Source organism: Pseudophryne corroboree, chromosome 1, assembly GCF_028390025.1.
Source record: "Pseudophryne corroboree isolate aPseCor3 chromosome 1, aPseCor3.hap2, whole genome shotgun sequence".
In the NCBI taxonomy this organism is placed as follows: Eukaryota; Metazoa; Chordata; class Amphibia; order Anura; family Myobatrachidae; genus Pseudophryne; species Pseudophryne corroboree.
The window spans coordinates 933,261,504-933,276,190 of record NC_086444.1 but is presented as its reverse complement, the minus strand read 5'-3'; positions in this window follow the sequence as shown (position 1 = coordinate 933,276,190).

The following is a 14,687-nucleotide window of genomic DNA, read 5'->3' as shown; positions in this document are numbered from 1 at the left end:
TCTTTTTCCTGCCAGTATAAGTACGGACTGTGTGACGTGCCTACTTGGATGCGGTCACTCATATAATCCTCCACCATTCTATCAATGGTGATAGAATCATATGCAGTGACAGTAGACGACATGTCCGAAATGGTTGTCAGGTCCTTCAGTCCGGACCAGATGTCAGCATCAGCAGTCGCTCCAGACTGCCCTGCATCACCGCCAGCGGGTGGGCTCGGAATTCTGAGCCTTTTCCTCGCACCCCCAGTTGCGGGAGAATGTGAAGGAGGAGATGTTGACAGGTCGCGTTCCGCTTGACTTGACAATTTTCTCACCAGCAGGTCTTTGAAACCCAGCAGACTTGTGTGCGCCGGAAAGAGAGATCCAAGGTAGGTTTTAAATCTAGGATCGAGCACGGTGGCCAAAATGTAGTGCTCTGATTTCAACAGATTGACCACCCGTGAATCCTTGTTAAGCGAATTAAGGGCTCCATCCACAAGTCCCACATGCCTAGCGGAATCGCTCTGTCTTAGCTCCTCCTTCAATGTCTCCAGCTTCTTCTGCAAAAGCCTGATGAGGGGAATGACCTGACTCAGGCTGGCAGTGTCTGAACTGACTTCACGTGTGGCAAGTTCAAAAGGTTGCAGAACCTTGCACAACGTTGAAATCATTCTCCACTGCGCTTGAGACAGGTGCATTCCACCTCCTATATCGTGGTCAGTTGTATAGGCTTGAATGGCCTTTTGCTGCTCCTCCAACCTCTGAAGCATATAGAGGGTTGAATTCCACCTCGTTACCACCTCCTGCTTCAGATGATGGCAGGGCAGGTTCAGGCGTTTTTGGTGGTGCTCCAGTCTTCTGTACGTGCTGCCTGTACGCCGAAAGTGTCCCGCAATTTTTCTGGCCACCGACAGCATCTCTTGCACGCCCCTGTCGTTTTTTAAAAAATTCTGCACCACCAAATTCAAGGTATGTGCAAAACATGGGACGTGCTGGAATTTGCCCAGATGTAATGCACGCACAATATTGCTGGCGTTGTCCGATGCCACAAATCCACAGGAGAGTCCAATTGGGGTAAGCCATTCCGCGATGATCTTCCTCAGTTGCCGTAAGAGGTTTTCAGCTGTGTGCGTATTCTGGAAACCGGTGATACAAAGCGTAGCCTGCCTAGGAACGAGTTGGCGTTTGCGAGATGCTGCTACTGGTGCCGCCGCTGCTGTTCTTGCGGCGGGAGTCCATACATCTACCCAGTGGGCTGTCACAGTCATATAGTCCTGACCCTGCCCTGCTCCACTTGTCCACATGTCCGTGGTTAAGTGGACATTGGGTACAGCTGCATTTTTTAGGACACTGGTGACTCTTTTTCTGAGGTCTGTGTACATTTTCGGTATCGCAACCCTAGAGAAATGGAACCTAGATGGTATTTGGTACCGGGGACACAGTACCTCCAACAAGTCTTTAGTTGGCTCTGCAGTAATGATGGATACCGGAACCACGTTTCTCACCACCCAGGATGTCAAGGCCTCAGTTATCCGCTTTGCAGTAGGATGACTGCTGTGATATTTAATCTTCCTCGCAAATGACTGTTGGACAGTCAATTGCTTGGTGGAAGTAGTAAAAGTGGTCTTACGACTTCCTCTCTGGGATGACCATCGACTCCCAGCAGCAACAACAGCAGCGCCAGCAGCAGTAGGCGTTACACGCAAGGATGCATCGGAGGAATCCCAGGCAGGAGAGGAATCGTCAGAATTGCCAGTGACATGGCCTGCAGGACTATTGGCATTCCTGGGGAAGGAGGAAATTGACACTGAGGGAGTTGGTGGGGTGGTTTGCGTGAGCTTGGTTACAAGAGGAAGGGATTTACTGGTCAGTGGAGTGCTTCCGCTGTCACCCAAAGTTTTTGAACTTGTCACTGACTTATTATGAATGCGCTGCAGGTGACGTATAAGGGAGGATGTTCCGAGGTGGTTAACGTCCTTACCCCTACTTATTACAGCTTGACAAAGGGAACACACGGCTTGACACCTGTTGTCCGCATTTCTGGTGAAATACCTCCACACCGAAGAGCTGATTTTTTTGGTATTTTCACCTGGCATGTCAACGGCCATATTCGTCCCACGGACAACAGGTGTCTCCCCGGGTGCCTGACTTAAACAAACCACCTCACCATCAGAATCCTCCTTGTCAATTTCCTCCCCAGCGCCAGCAACACCCATATCCTCCTCATCCTGGTGGACTTCAACACTGACATCTTCAATCTCACTATCAGGAACTGGACTGCGGGTGCTCCTTCCAGCACTTGCAGGGGGCGTGCAAATGGTGGAAGGCGCATGCTCTTCACATCCAGTGTTGGGAAGGTCAGGCATCGCAACCGACACAATTGGACTCTCCTTGTGGATTTGGGATTTCGAAGAACGCACAGTTCTTTGCTGTGCTTTTGCCAGCTTGAGTCGTTTCATTTTTCTAGCGAGAGGCTGAGTGCTTCCATCCTCATGTGAAGCTGAACCACTAGCCATGAACATAGGCCAGGGCCTCAGCCGTTCCTTGCCACTCCGTGTGGTAAATGGCATATTGGCAAGTTTACGCTTCTCCTCCGACAATTTTAGTTTAGGTTTTGGAGTCCTTTTTTTTCTGATATTTGGTGTTTTGGATTTGACATGCTCTGTACTATGACATTGGGCATCGGCCTTGGCAGACGACGTTGCTGGCATTTCATCGTCTCGGCCATGACTAGTGGCAGCAGCTTCAGCACGAGGTGGAAGTGGATCTTGATCTTTCCCTAATTTTGGAACCTCAACTTTTTTGTTCTCCATATTTTATAGGCAGAACTAAAAGGCACCTCAGGTAAACAATGGAGATGGATGGATTGGATACTAGTATACAATTATGGACGGACTGCCACGGTTAGGTGGTATAAAAAAACCACGGTTAGGTGGTATATATTATAATAATAATACAATTATGGATGGACGGACTGCCTGCCGACTGCCGACACAGAGGTAGCCACAGCCGTGAACTACCGCACTGTACACTGGTTGATAAAGAGATAGTAGTATACTCGTAACAACTAGTATGACACTATGACGACGGTATAAAGAAAGAAAAAAAAATACCACAGTTAGGTGGTATATATTATAATAATAATACAATTATGGATGGACGGACTGCCTGCCGACTGCCGACACAGAGGTAGCCACAGCCGTGAACTACCGCACTGTACACTGGTTGATAAAGAGATAGTAGTATACTCGTAACAACTAGTATGACACTATGACGACGGTATAAAGAATGAAAAAAAAACCACGGTTAGGTGGTATATATTATAATAATAATACAATTATGGATGGACGGACTGCCTGCCGACTGCCGACACAGAGGTAGCCACAGCCGTGAACTACCGCACTGTACACTGGTTGATAAAGAGATAGTAGTATACTCGTAACAACTAGTATGACACTATGACGACGGTATAAAGAAAGAAAAAAAAATACCACAGTTAGGTGGTATATATTATAATAATAATACAATTATGGATGGACGGACTGCCTGCCGACTGCCGACACAGAGGTAGCCACAGCCGTGAACTACCGCACTGTACACTGGTTGATAAAGAGATAGTAGTATACTCGTAACAACTAGTATGACACTATGACGACGGTATAAAGAATGAAAAAAAAACCACGGTTAGGTGGTATATATTATAATAATAATACAATTATGGATGGACGGACTGCCTGCCGACTGCCGACACAGAGGTAGCCACAGCCGTGAACTACCGCACTGTACACTGGTTGATAAAGAGATAGTAGTATACTCGTAACAACTAGTATGACACTATGACGACGGTATAAAGAATGAAAAAAAAACCACGGTTAGGTGGTATATATTATAATAATAATACAATTATGGATGGACGGACTGCCTGCCGACACAGAGGTAGCCACAGCCGTGAACTACCGCACTGTACACTGGTTGATAAAGAGATAGTAGTATACTCGTAACAACTAGTATGACACTATGACGACGGTATAAAGAAAGAAAAAAAAATACCACAGTTAGGTGGTATATATTATAATAATAATACAATTATGGATGGACGGACTGCCTGCCGACTGCCGACACAGAGGTAGCCACAGCCGTGAACTACCGCACTGTACACTGGTTGATAAAGAGATAGTAGTATACTCGTAACAACTAGTATGACACTATGACGACGGTATAAAGAATGAAAAAAAAACCACGGTTAGGTGGTATATATTATAATAATAATACAATTATGGATGGACGGACTGCCTGCCGACTGCAGACACAGAGGTAGCCACAGCCGTGAACTACCGCACTGTACACTGGTTGATAAAGAGATAGTAGTATACTCGTAACAACTAGTATGACACTATGACGACGGTATAAAGAATGAAAAAAAAACCACGGTTAGGTGGTATATATTATAATAATAATACAATTATGGATGGACGGACTGCCTGCCGACTGCCGACACAGAGGTAGCCACAGCCGTGAACTACCGCACTGTACACTGGTTGATAAAGAGATAGTAGTATACTCGTAACAACTAGTATGACACTATGACGACGGTATAAAGAATGAAAAAAAAACCACGGTTAGGTGGTATATATTATAATAATAATACAATTATGGATGGACGGACTGCCTGCCGACTGCCGACACAGAGGTAGCCACAGCCGTGAACTACCGCACTGTACACTGGTTGATAAAGAGATAGTAGTATACTCGTAACAACTAATATGACACTATGACGACGGTATAAAGAATGAAAAAAAAACCACGGTTAGGTGGTATATATTATAATAATAATACAATTATGGATGGACGGACTGCCTGCCGACTGCCGACACAGAGGTAGCCACAGCCGTGAACTACCGCACTGTACACTGGTTGATAAAGAGATAGTAGTATACTCGTAACAACTAGTATGACACTATGACGACGGTATAAAGAATGAAAAAAAAACCACGGTTAGGTGGTATATATTATAATAATAATACAATTATGGATGGACGGACTGCCTGCCGACTGCCGACACAGAGGTAGCCACAGCCGTGAACTACCGCACTGTACACTGGTTGATAAAGAGATAGTAGTATACTCGTAACAACTAGTATGACACTATGACGACGGTATAAAGAAAGAAAAAAAAATACCACGGTTAGGTGGTATATATTGTAATACAATTATGGATGGACGGACTGCCTGCCGAGTTCCGACTGCCGACACAGAGGTAGCCACAGCCGTGAACTACCGCACTGTACTGTGTCTGCTGCTAATATAGACTGGTTGATAAAGAGATAGTATACAATACATACAACAATATACTACTATACTGGTGGTCAGGCACTGGTCACCACTAGTCACACTGGCAGTGGCACTCCTGCAGCAAAAGTGTGCACTGTTTAATTTTAAATTAATATAATATTATGTACTCCTGGGGGCTCCTGCTATAACAACCTGCAGTGCTCCCCAGTCTCCCCCACAATTATTATAAGCTTTGCCTTTTATACATTGATGTGCAGCACACTGGGCTGAGCTGAGTGCACACAGACTGAGTCACACTGTGTGACTGGCTGCTGCTGTGTATCGTTTTTTTTCAGGCAGAGAACGGATATAGCAGAGAACGGATATATTATATTAAAATAAATAAAAGTTAACTAACAACAACTGCACTGGTCACTGTGGTAAACTCTGTCTGACTCTGCACAATCTCTCTCTCTCTTCTAATCTAATTTCTAATGGAGAGGACGCCAGCCACGTCCTCTCCCTATCAATCTCAATGCACGTGTGAAAATGGCGGCGACGCGCGGCTCCTTATATAGAATCCGAGTCTCGCGAGAATCCGACAGCGTCATGATGACGTTCGGGCGCGCTCGGGTTAACCGAGCAAGGCGGGAGGATCCGAGTCTGCTCGGACCCGTGAAAAAAAACATGAAGTTCGTGCGGGTTCGGTTTCAGAGAAACCGAACCCGCTCATCTCTACTCGTAACTAGTATGTATGTATAAAGAAAGAAAAAAAAACCACGGTTAGGTCACTGGTATATACAATTATGGACGGGCTGCCGAGTGCCGACACAGAGGTAGCCACAGCCGTGAACTACCGCACTGTACTGTGTCTGCTGCTAATATATAGACTGGTTGATAAAGAGATAGTATACTCGTAACTAGTATGTATGTATAAAGAAAGAAAAAAAAACCACGGTTAGGTCACTGGTATATACAATTATGGACGGGCTGCCGAGTGCCGACACAGAGGTAGCCACAGCCGTGAACTACCGCACTGTACTGTGTCTGCTGCTAATATATAGACTGGTTGATAAAGAGATAGTATACTCGTAACTAGTATGTATGTATAAAGAAAGAAAAAAAAACCACGGTTAGGTCACTGGTATATACAATTATGGACGGGCTGCCGAGTGCCGACACAGAGGTAGCCACAGCCGTGAACTACCGCACTGTACTGTGTCTGCTGCTAATATAGACTGGTTGATAAAGAGATAGTATACTACTAATATTATATACTGGTGGTCAGGTCACTGGTCACTAGTCACACTGGCAGTGGCACTCCTGCAGCAAAAGTGTGCACTGTTTAATTTTAATATAATATTATGTACTCCTGGCTCCTGCTATAACCTATAACTGCCCTGGCACTGCAGTAGTGCTCCCCAGTCTCCCCCACAATTATAAGCTGTGTGAGCTGAGCAGTCAGACAGATATATAATATATATAGATGATGCAGCACACTGGCCTGAGCCTGAGCAGTGCACACAGATATGGTATGTATGTGACTGAGTCACTGTGTGCTGTGTATCGCTTTTTTCAGGCAGAGAACGGATTATAAATAAAAGTGGTGGTCACTGGTCTCTATCAGCAAAACTCTGCACTGTACACTACTGAGTACTCCTAATGCTCCCCAAAATTAGTAAATCAAGTGTCTAAACGGAGAGGACGCCAGCCACGTCCTCTCCCTATCAATCTCAATGCACGTGTGAAAATGGCGGCAACGCGCGGCTCCTTATATAGAATCCGAGTCTCGCGATAGAATCCGAGCCTCGCGAGAATCCGACAGCGTCATGATGACGTTCGGGCGCGCTCGGGTTAACCGAGCAAGGCGGGAAGATCCGAGTCGCTCGGACTCGTGAAAAAAAACATGAAGTTCTGGCGGGTTCGGATTCAGAGAAACCGAACCCGCTCATCTCTAATATGAACCATTAACTCTAGGAAGTTGGTTCCGTCTTCCCCTAAGTCCCACGATGCAGGCAGACTGGTGGCAGCCAGCGCTGCCTGAAACTAACAAACTAAAATACATTTCTGAAGAAAACTCTCTGGAGCTCCAGAGGAATGCACCCGGCTCCTTGGGCACATTTTTCTAAACTGAGTCTGTGGGAGGGGCATAGAGGGAGAAGCCAGCACACACTTATGATTTCTTAAAGTGCCAGGCTCCAATGGACCTGATCTATACCCATGGTTACTACGTTTCCCAGTATCCCCTAGGACATTAGAGAAAAGGATTTTTGTTTTCATGCAGTTTATATAGTAGTAATCTACCAATTCGGAGTAGCTGTGTGCCTAGGGTTTTTTTTTTAAGATCAATGTGGCTGCTGGATCAGAGACAACACATTTGCTCCCAATGTTGTTAAACAACAGCTACTGTCACAAAGAAAGCAGTGAAGATCCCTAGGAGGTGAAAATTCGGAGATACATCATCTGTTCATGGAAGCAAATGTCAAGTTCTCACATACAGCCCATGCTCAGATGTGAATTTACATATCTGCATATGTCTGTCCCATTCTGAGTTGAATGGAACTTCACCAGATCTGTCTATTCATGAAGTGCTTTTTAACAAGAAGGCAATAAATATGTAACTAGCATGTGGAGTAATCATCCATATATTGTACATAAGGTCCAGTGTTATTCAGTCAGTATGACTGAAGGAAGATGAAGATACCATGTGCGCTGAAACACGTTGAGCTCAAGTTGGACTTGGAAAATGCTAAACCTGAGACTCACTTGATTACCACCACCAAGATCATGCAAGGCTCTGCTATTGTTCAATCCAAGCTAGACTTACTGTTCCTTATGATCTTATAGCTTCAGTCATGCCAGCAGCTGGGATGCTATTTCTTACCAACTAGGTAACCGGCAATTGCAGCTACTGGATCTCAGTGGTGTTGGGTCAGTTGATCCCTGTGTGTTCAAGCAGAAACATTCTCTTACTCCAGTCATATTGATTGAAAATAAGAATTTACTTACCGATAATTCTATTTCTCGTAGTCCGTAGTGGATGCTGGGGACTCCGTCAGGACCATGGGGAATAGCGGCTCCGCAGGAGACAGGGCACAAAAATAAAGCTTTAGGATTAGGTGGTGTGTACTGGCTCCTCCCCCTATGACCCTCCTCCAAGCCTCAGTTAGGATACTGTGCCCGGACGAGCGTACACAATAAGGAAGGATATTGAATCCCGGGTAAGACTCATACCAGCCACACCAATCACACCGTATAACTTGTGATCTGAACCCAGTTAACAGTATGACAAACGTAGGAGCCTCTGAACAGACGGCTCACAACAATAACAACCCGAATTTGTTTGTAACAATAACTATGTACAAGTATTGCAGACAATCCGCACTTGGGATGGGCGCCCAGCATCCACTACGAACTACGAGAAATAGAATTTTCTCTGACGTCCTAGTGGATGCTGGGGACTCCGTCAGGACCATGGGGATATAGCGGCTCCGCAGGAGACAGGGCACAATAATAAAAGCTTTAGGATCAGGTGGTGTGCACTGGCTCCTCCCCCTATGACCCTCCTCCAAGCCTCAGTTAGATTTTTGTGCCCGACGAGAAGGGTGCAATCTAGGTGGCTCTCCTGAGCTGCTTAGAATAAAAGTTTAAGTTAGGTTTTTTATTTTCAGTGAGTCCTGCTGGCAACAGGCTCACTGCTACGAGGGACTTAGGGGAGAGAAGAAAACTCACCTGCGTGCAGGATGGATTTGCTTCTTAGGCTACTGGACACCATTAGCTCCAGAGGGAGTCGGAACACAGGTCTCACCCTGGGGTTCGTCCCGGAGCCGTGCCGCCGACCCCCCTTGCAGATGCCGAAGTTGAAGACGTCCAGAGGTCCAGAAACAGGCGGCAGAAGACTTTCAGTCTTCATAAGGTAGCGCACAGCACTGCAGCTGTGCGCCATTGTTGTCAGCACACTTCACCAACAGTCACCAACTGTCACTGAGGGTGCAGGGCGCTGGGGGGGGGCGCCCTGGGCAGCAATGTATAATACCTTTTTATGGCTAAAATACATCACATATAGCCCTTGAGGCTATATGGATGTATTTAACCCCTGCCAGATCTCACAAACTCCGGGAGAAGAGCCCGCCGAAAAGGGGGCGGGGGCCTATTCTCCTCAGCACACGGCGCCATTTTCCTGCTCAGCTCTGCTGTGAGGAAGGCTCCCAGGCTCTCCCCTGCACTGCACTACAGAAACAGGGTTAAAACAGAGAGGGGGGGCACTTATTTGGCGATATGATTACATATATAAAAATGCTATAAGGGAAAACACTTGTATAAGGGGTTGTCCCTGTATAATTATAGCGTTTTTGGTGTGTGCTGGCAAACTCTCCCTCTGTCTCCCCAAAGGGCTAGTGGGGTCCTGTCCTCTGTCAGAGCATTCCCTGTGTGTGTGCTGTGTCGGTACGTGTGTGTCGACATGTAGGAGGACGATGTTGGTGAGGAGGCGGAGCAAATTGCCTGTATTGGTGATGTCACTCTCTAGGGAGTCGACACTGGAATGGATGGCTTATTTAGGAATTACGTGATAATGTCAACACGCTGCAAGGTCGGTTGACGACATGAGACGGCCGGCAAACAAATTAGTACCTGTCCAGGCGTCTCAGACACCGTCAGGGGCTTGTAAAAACGCCCATTTACCTCAGTCGGTCGACACAGACACGGACACTGACTCCAGTGTCGACGGTGAAGAAACAAACGTATTTTCCTTTAGGGCCACACGTTTCATGTTAAGGGCAATGAAGGAGGTGTTACATATTTCTGATACTACAAGTACCACAAATAAGGGTATTATGTAGGGTGTGAATAAACTACTTGTAGTTTTTCCTGAATCAGATAAATTAAATGAAGTGTGTGATGATACGTGGGTTTCCTCCGATAGAAAATTATTGGCGGTATACCCTTTCCCGCCAGAAGTTAGGGCGAGTTGGGAAACACACCTTAGGGTGAATAAGGCGCTCACACGCTTATAAAAACAAGTGGCGTTACCGTCTCCAGATACGGCAGCCCTCAAGGAGCCAGCTGATAGGAAGCTGAAAAATATCCTAAAAGTATATACACATATACTGGTGTTATACTACGACCAGCAATCGCCTCAGCCTGGATGTGCAGCGCTGAGGGGGCTTGGTCGGATTTCCTGACTGAAAATATTGATACCCTTGACAGGGACAAGATTTTATTGACTATAGAGCATTTTAAGGATGCATTTCTATATATGCGAGATGCGCAGAGGGATATTTGCATTCTGGCATCAAGAGTAAATGTGATGTCCATATCTGCCAGACGACAGTGGTCAGGTGATGCAGATTCCAGACGGCACATGGAAGTATTGCCGTATAAAGGGGCGGTCCATCGGACCTGGTGGCCATGGCAACAGCTGAAAAATCCACCTTTTGTTACCCCAAGTCACATCTCAGCAGAAAAGGACACAGTCTTTTCAGTCTCAGTCCTTTCGTCCCCATAAGGGCAGGCGGGCAAAAGGGCCAGTCATATCTGCCCAGGGGTAGAGGAAAGGGAAGAAGACTGCAGCAGGCAGCCCATTCCCAGGAACAGAAGCCCTCCACAGCTTCTGCCAAGTCCGCAGCATGACGCTGGGGCCGTACAAGCGGACTCAGGTGCGGTAGGGGGTCATCTCAAGAGTTTCAGCACGCAGTGGGCTCACTCACAAGTGGACTCCTGGATCCTACACGTAGTATCCCAGGTGTACATTGGAAATTCGAGACGTCTCCCCCTCACAAGTTCCTGAAGTCTGCTTTACCAACGTCTCCCTCCGACAGGGAGGCAGTATTGGGAACAATTCACAGGCTGTATTCCCAGCAGGTGATAATCAAAGTACCCCTTCTACAACAAGGGAAGGGGTATTATTCCACACTATATTGTGGTACTGAAGCCAGACGGCTAGGTGAGATCTGAAATATTTGAACACTTACATACAAGCGTTCAAATCAAGATGGAGTCACTCAGAGCAGTGATAGCGAACCAGGAAGAAGGGGACGATATGGTGTCACTGGGTATCAGGGACGCTTACCTACATGTCCAAATTTGCCCTTCTCACCAAGGGTACCTCAGGTTCGTGGTACAGAACTGTCACTATCAGTTCAGACGCTGCCGTTTGGATTGTCCACGGCACCCCGGGTCTTTACCAAGGTAATGGCCGAAATGATGATTCTTCTTAAAAGAAATATGGACGCTTTCCTGATAAGGGCAAGGTCCAGAGAACAGTTGGAGGTCGGAGTAGCACTATCTTAAGTAGTTCTACGACAGCACGAGTGGATTCTAAATATTCCAAAATCGCAGTTTTTTCCGACGACACGTCTACTGTTCCTAGGGATGATTCTGGACACAGTCCAGAAAAGGATGTTTTCTCCCGGAGAAGAAAGCCAGGGAGTTATCCGAGCTAGTCAGGAACCTCCTAAAACCAGGAAAAGTATCAGTGCATCATTGCACAAGGATCCTGTGAAAAATGGTGGTTTCTTACAAAGCGATCCCATTCGGTAGATTTCACGCAAGAACCTTTACGTGGGATCTGCTGGAAAAATGGTCCGGATCGCATCTTCAGATGCATCAGCGGATAACCCTGTCTCCAAGGACAAGGGTGTTTCTTCTGCGGTGGCTGCAGAGTGCTCATCTATGAAAGGGCCGCAGATTCGGCATTCAGGACTGGGTCCTGGTGACCACGGATGCCAGCCTGAGTGGCTGGGGAGCAGTCACACAAGGAAAAAATTTCCAGAGAGTGTGATCGAGTCTGGAGACTTCTCTCCACATAAATATACTGGAGCTAAGGGCAATTTACAATGCTCTAAGCTTAGCAAGACCTCTGCTTCAAGGTCAGCCGGTATTGATCCAGTGGGACAACATCACGGCAGTCGCCCACGTAAACAGACAGGGCGGCACAAGAAGCAGGAGGGAAATGGCAGAAACTGCAAGGATTCTTCGCTGGGCGAAAAATCATGTGATAACACTCTCAGCAGTGTTCATTCCGGGAGTGGAAAACTGGGAAGCAGACTTCCTCAGCAGGCATGACCTCCACCCGGGAGAGTGGGGACTTCATCGGGAAGTCTTCCACATGATTGTAAACCGTTGTGAAAAACCAAAGGTGGACATGATGGCGTCCCGCCTGAACAAAAAACTAGATATTGCGCCAGGTCAAGGGACCCTCAGGCAATAGCGGTGGACGCTCTGGTAACACTGTGGATGTACCAGTCAGAGTATGTGTTCCCTCCTATGCCTCTCATACAAAAAGTACTGAGAATCATAAGAGGGAGATGAGTAAGAATGATACTCGTGGTTCCGGATTGGCCAAGAAGGACTTGGTACCCGAAACTTCAAGAGATGTTCACGGAAGACCCGTGGCCTCTACCTTTAAGAAAGGACCTGCTCCAGCAGGGGCCTTGTCTGTTCCAAGACTTACCGCGGCCGCGTTTGACGGCATGGCGGTTGAACGCCGGATCCTGAAAGGGCATTCCAGATGAAGTCATCCCTACCCTGGTCGAAGACAGGAAGGATGTAACCGCAAAACATTTTCACCGCATTTGGCGAAGATATGTTGCGTGGTGTGGGGCCAAGAAGGCCCCTACAGAGGAATTCCAACTGGGTCGTTTCCTACATTTCCTGAAAACAGGACTGTCTATGGGCCTAAAATTAGGGTCCATTAAGGTTCAAATTTCGGCCCTGTCGAATTTCTTCCAGAAAGAACTGGCTTTAGTGCCTGACGTTCAGATGTTTGTAAAAGGGGTACTGCATATACAGCCTCCTTTTGTGCCCCAGTGGCACCTTGGGATCTCAATGTTGTTTTGAGTTTCCTAAAGTCACATTGGTTTGAACCACTCACCACTGTGGACTTAAAATATCTCGCATGGAAGGTGACGATGCTATTAGCCCTGGCTTCAGCCAGGCGTGTGTCAGAATTGGCGGCTTTATCATATATAAAGCCCTTACTTAATTTTTCATTCTGACAGGGCAGAATTGAGGACTCGTCCTCAATTTCTCCTTAAGGTGTTTTCTGTTTTTCACATGAACCAACCTATTGTGGTACCTGCGGGTACTAGGGACTTGGAGGACTCCAAGTTACTTGACGTTGTCAGGGCCCTGAAAAATATGTTTCCAGGAAGGCTGGAGTCAGAAAATCTGACTCGCTGTTTAGCCTGTATGCACCCAACAAGATGGGTGCTCCTGCTTCTAAGCAGACGATTGCTCGCTGGATTTGTAATACAATTCAGTTTACACATTCTGTGGCAGGCCTGCCACAGCCAAAATCGGTAAAAGCCCATTCCAAAAGGAAGGGGGCTCATCTTGGGCGACTGCCCGAGGGGTCTCGGCTTTACAACTTTGCCGAGCAGTTACTTGGTCAGGGGAAAACACGTTTGCTAAATTCTACAAATTTGATACCCTGGCTGAGGAGGACATGGAGTTCTCTCATTCGGTGCTGCAGGGTCATCCGCACTCTCCCGCCCGTTTGGGAGCTTTGGTATAATCCCCATGGTCCTGACGGAGTCCCCAGCATCCACTAGGACGTCAGAGAAAATAAGATTTTACTTACCGATAAATCTATTTCTCGTAGTCCGTAGTGGATGCTGGGCGCCCATCCCAAGTGCGGATTGTCTGCAATACTTGTACATAGTTATTGTTACAAAAATCGGGTTATTCTTGTTGTGAGCCATCTTTTCAGAGGCTCCTTCGTTGTTATCATACTGTTAACTGGGTTCAGATCACAGGTTGTACGGTGTGATTGGTGTGGCTGGTATGAGTCTTACCCGGGATTCAATATCCTTCCTTATTATGCACGCTCGTCCGGGCACAGTATCCTAACTGAGGCTTGGAGGAGGGTCATAGGGGGAGGAGCCAGTGCACACCACCTGATCCTAAAGCTTTTATTATTGTGCCCTGTCTCCTGCGGAGCCGCTATATCCCCATGGTCCTGACGGAGTCCCCAGCATCCACTACGGACTACGAGAAATAGATTTATCGGTAAGTAAAATCTTATTATCGGTAAGTAAATTCTTATTTTCTCTAACGTCCTAAGTGGATGCTGGGGACTCCGTCAGGACCATGGGGATTATACCATAGCTCCCAAACGGGCGGGAGAGTGCGGATGACTCTGCAGCACCGAATGAGAGAACTCAAGGTCCTCCTCAGCCAGGGTATCAAATTTGTAGAATTTTGCAAACGTGTTTGCCCCTGACCAAGTAGCAGCTCGGCAGAGTTGTAATGCCGAGACCCCCCGGGCAGCCGCCCAGGATGAGCCCACTTTCCTTGTGGAATGGGCCTTGACAGATTTAGGTTGTGGCAAGCCTGCCACAGAATGTGCAAGTTGAATTGTGCTCCAAATCCAACGAGCAATCGTCTGCTTAGAAGCAGGAGCACCCATCTTGTTGGGTGCATACAATATAAACAGT